This window comes from Eriocheir sinensis, chromosome 45 (genome assembly GCF_024679095.1).
Source record: "Eriocheir sinensis breed Jianghai 21 chromosome 45, ASM2467909v1, whole genome shotgun sequence".
Lineage (NCBI taxonomy): Eukaryota > Metazoa > Arthropoda > Malacostraca > Decapoda > Varunidae > Eriocheir > Eriocheir sinensis.
In genome coordinates this window covers 2,388,494-2,393,493 of record NC_066553.1, presented here as the reverse complement: position 1 = coordinate 2,393,493, position 5,000 = coordinate 2,388,494, and the positions used below count along the sequence as shown (strand labels likewise).

At 40.4% G+C, this 5,000-nt stretch overlaps 1 protein-coding gene across 1 annotated transcript in view; it reads right to left on the bottom strand.

Moving 5' to 3' along the window:
• The window catches only part of LOC126980787 (uncharacterized protein DKFZp434B061-like), a 33,579-nt gene that overhangs the window by 27,794 nt on the left and 785 nt on the right, over positions 1-5,000 (bottom strand). The window lies entirely within an intron of this gene.

Below are 5,000 nucleotides of genomic sequence, written 5' to 3'. Positions count from 1 at the left end.
ACAAGAAAAGATAATAGAAGAGAAGAGAGATAGAACAGAAAATGGAAGAAAGACACATTGATTGAAAAAGATACGTCAAAAGAGAGATAGACAGTTACACAGATATAAAGAAATAGAACAGAAAAACAGAAAAAAATGGATTGACTGATTGAAAAGAGGTACATCTATACAAAGACAAACAATTACATAGATAAAAACAGATAGAAAAATAGACGAAGACATACATACATAGATAGTTAGATGGGCACTGAAAAATGGTATAAAAATAAACTCTTAGGCTTTCTCTATCCACGTTTCAATACCCCAAACTTTCATAGACGTAGAAAGGGATGTATTTATGCAATTACATAGATATATACAGATGGAAAAATAGAGGAATAGATAGATAGATATGAAAACTCACTGGAAAAGTCATATAAATAAACTCTTAGGTTTTTTCTACCAACGTTTCAATGTCCCAAACTTTCGTGGATGTAGGAACGTATTTATACAATTACATAGATATATACAGATGGAAAAATAGAGGAATATACACAGATAGTTAGACAAAACTTTCGTGGATGTAGGAACGTATTTATACAATTACATAGATATATACAGATGGAAAAATAGAGGAATAGATAGACAGATGGTTAGAGGGCCACTGAAAAAGGTATGGAAATAAACTCTTAGGCTTTCTCCACCCGCGTTTCATTACCCAAAACTTTCGTGGATGTAGGAACGTATTTAGACAATTACATAGATATATACAGATAGAAAAAGAGCAATACACTGATAGTTAGTTAGATGACTACTGAAAAAAACTATGAAAATAAACTATTAGGCTTTCTCCACCCGCGTTTCAATACCCCAAACTTTCACAGACGTACAAGGGAATGCATTGAAAGGCAATTAGTTAGCTACAAATCCCAAGCCAGCACACCATTCCTCCTTCCCAGTAAAACAATAAAATACAGCCCTTCCTAGTTACAAAGATATATAAACAGCTAAAACAAATGAAAAAAGATATATACATAGATAGTTAGGAAGGTTATAAATCCCCAAGCCAGCCTCCCAGCATTCATTCTTCCCAGTGCAAGACAAGAACATACAGCCCTTCGCAATTATGAAGATATATATAAACCGCTAAAACAAATGAGAAATTATATATACACAAATAGTAAGGATGGTTACAAATCCCTAACAGCCTCCCAGCATTCATTATGCTCAGTAAATACAGGAACACACACATCCCATTCCTCCTCCCTCCCCAGCACTCCTTCTGAAACAAGTTTACATTCAACACATATATTATACTCTCCCCTGGATGGGCGGGTGGGAGGGTGGTGGTGGTGGTGGTCCCAGCATTATAAAAATTCAGTAGAGAGACGTTGGAGTGAAGATATGCACACGTTCTTCTCACGTTCTCATGCTTGGGCCATAAACGTTCACAGGCACGATAAATATTCAGAAGAAAAACGTTCAAGAGTGAGGATACGCAAACGTTTCTATCCCTCACGTTCACAGGCTTGGCCCACAAACGTTCACTTACAAAAATGAGCACACGTTCACTATACACTCAGGTCTTTGCTATGGAAACTCTCACTTACGTTCACAGACCCACCTTCAAGGACTAACGTTCGTCCATGCAGTGTCACGAGCGTTCACAGCCAAGTTTAAATTCATAGAACGTAAAATAAATACTCCCAAAACGCATTAACGTTCAAAGGGTAGAAAAAAACGAGGACGTGTTCAAGGAGGGAAAAAAAAATAACGTTTTCATCACCGGAACGAAAAGAACGTTTTTTTTTCATCTTCACGTTAATTTTGATGCACTAATTAAACGTTCAGAATGGTTTACGTTAACGTCGTGAAGGGGAAAACACACACACACACACACACACACACACAAGGCACAGCCCACACAGCAGAGCACCCTCGGCCATCCCAGCAGCGGAAGGGGCTTGGTTGGGATCACGTGAGAGCTCTGATCGGCCAGACAGGAATCACTACAGCGCCCCCAGGAAGCGCGCTAATCGACTCTACGTTTTTTTTCTTGCAGGAGCGCTGAAGTTACCCTCAAGTTGTACCTGACACTGGATGGGCCTTACCCTGTTTTGGTGCTCATGTTACGGAAATGGATATAGATGCCCGCGAATCAGTACAGAGTAGAGTAACCAATATCATCCAAGGACTTAGAAACTTTCATTGCAGAGAAAAACAAAGAGACTTGACTTAATTCTTTGGGGAAACGTAGACAATGAGGCGATTTTTTTTTTTCCCCATTTCTGGTGATCATATTACGGAAATGGATATAGATGCCCTTGAATCAGTGAAAAGTAGAGTAACCAACATCAACGAAGGGCTTAGAAACTTTCATTACAGAGGAAACTAAGGAAGCTCAACTTACATTCTTTGGGGAAAATTAGACAGCGAGGTGATTTAAATGTATTGATTTTTTTTGATTGATTGATAAGTTTAGTGTTGATTTTCACAACAAAGGAGAAGGGAGGAGCATGCCATCCCTTCTCCCAGACAGTACATAGTGTAAGTAGCATACAGATTTCACAGCAAGGGAGGCAGCTCAAGGTCGAAAACAAAGACAATAACAAAAAATTTTCCACACCACGGGGTTAAGAATGGGTTTTACAGATATGGGTTAAGGGATTGATGTAGGTGCTGTTTGGGGGATCTGTCGAGGCGAGCCTTCCGATGCGATGTGTGGGAGGGGCGACAAAACACGAGTTACACGGGAACGGAGGTCTTGGGAGGAAGGGAGAAGGTAACAGCTGATGAGTAAATAAAAGCGTGTTTGCAGCGTTGCCATGTTATCGTACACACCGTATTTTCTGACTGATATCTCTAGCAAAAACAAACAAACATCAATAAATAACAGTTTTAACGCTAATTTTAATATTCTTTCGTTATTTGTGTAGGTATGAGAGTTTGAGGCTTAAAAATGATCAATGCAATGTGGTGAGTACGATAATCTGGCAGCGTAGATGAGGTATTTACACTGAAAACAGATGTCAGAGCACGGAGCGATGGCAGTAATTTTAATGGTGAACTTCAACATCAGGGAGGCGATAGGCAGAAACTGGGTCACGAGCGATAGTGGACGAGTGGAACGTATCGAACTGACGTGTAGGTTAGTGGAAGCACGATTGAAAGTTAGCGGGGGTGGGGGGGGTGGGGGGGGGGTTATATATTTTTCTTTACGCCCTTGAACTGTCTCCTTAGCTGTAAAAAAAAGAAAAATAAGTGGAGGCTACACACGTCCATGGTAGGGGAGGAAAATTGGCAAATATCTCATGGTCACGATCAGGCATTTCTAGGCTGTCCGGGGCCTTACTCTCAAACCTCTCGTCGCCCCAGGACACATAGTTGACACGGTTTTCGTAGCTTGATTATTGGGGCGTTTGGTCAAGGCTCCGCAGTTTTTCGTAGGAGTTTAGGGAGTGTCGGTAATATAAGATACTTTGGATTCTTACATCAGCTATTTCTGAAGGTCAAAGAGGGGGTCAGTCGGGTTCTAATGTGTGTTTCTTTAGGGTCACGGTACAGAGGAAGGGTCAGACTATCACCAGGGTCATAAAATTACTTCTGGAAATGCCCCAAACTCCTAGGAAAGCCTTGTCAAATAGGTGAACTTAGGCGACGAAATGTTCAGTAATACGACCCCTGGGGCTCTTCCAGGGGTGTTTTTATGACCCTGGTGATAGTTTGACACTTCTCCTGTATCGTGAACCTAGAAATAGACTCATGAGAACCCAGTTAATCTCCTCTTTGACCTTTGAAATTAGTTGATGTGGGAGGTGAAAGCGTATGAAAATATCCACCCTCTGGCCTGGAAAGTTAGACTGCAGTGATTTTTTTTTTCTGGATATCATATTACGGAAATGGATATAGATGCCCTCGAATCAGTTAAGAGTAGAGTAACCAATATCAACCAAGGGCTTAGAAACTTTCATAATAGAAAAAAACTAAAGCTCAACGAGGTGATTTTTTTTCTGGATATCATATTACGGAAATGGATATAGATGCCCTCGAATCAGTTAAGAGTAGAGTAACCAATATCAACCAAGGGCTTAGAAACTTTCATTACAGAGAAAACTAAGGAAGCTCAACTTACGTTCTTTGGGAATGTTAGACCGGGAGGTGATTTTTTTTTCTGATCATATTACGGAAATGGATATAGATGCCCTCGAATCAGTAAAGAGTAGAGTAACCAATATCAACGAAAGGCTTAGAAACTTTCATAACAGAGAAAACTAAGGAAGCTCAACTTACGTTCTTTGGGAAACTTAGACTGGGAGGTGATTTTTTTTTCTGGATATCATATTACGGAAATAGATATAGATGCCCTCGAATCAGTAAAGAGTAGAGCAACCAATATCAACGAAAGGCTTAGAAACTTTCATTGCAGAGAAAACTAAGGAAGCTCAACTTACGTTCTTTGGGAAAATTTGACTGGGAGGTGATTTTTTTTTCTGATCATATTACGGAAATGGATATAGATGCCCTCGAATCAGTGAAGAGTAGAGTAACCAATATCAACGAAAGGCTTAGAAACTTTCATTACAGAGAAAACTAAGGAAGCTCAACTTACGTTCTTTGGAAAAATTAGACTGGGATGTGATTTTTTTTTTTTTTTTACAACAGAGGAGACGGCTCAAGGGCAACAAAAAGCGTATATAAAAAAAAAGCCCGCTACTCACCGCTTCCACAACACACAAGAGTAAAGAGTGGAGAAAAGAGAGGTTAATTTCGGGTGGAGAGCTGTCGTTTGGTTTAATATACCTGTGTGTCGTTCTGTGTCGCCGAGCAAATACGAGTGAATGCGTGTGCTCTTAAAACACCAGGCACACCACAGCACACAGGCCAAGCACACCACAGCACTGCAGAGACGCATCACACAGCACATTAACACGCCAGACACACAACGGCACAGCACAGCACAGATTCATGGCACAGAACAGCACACACACACCATGCTCGACACACACACATATACACAAACA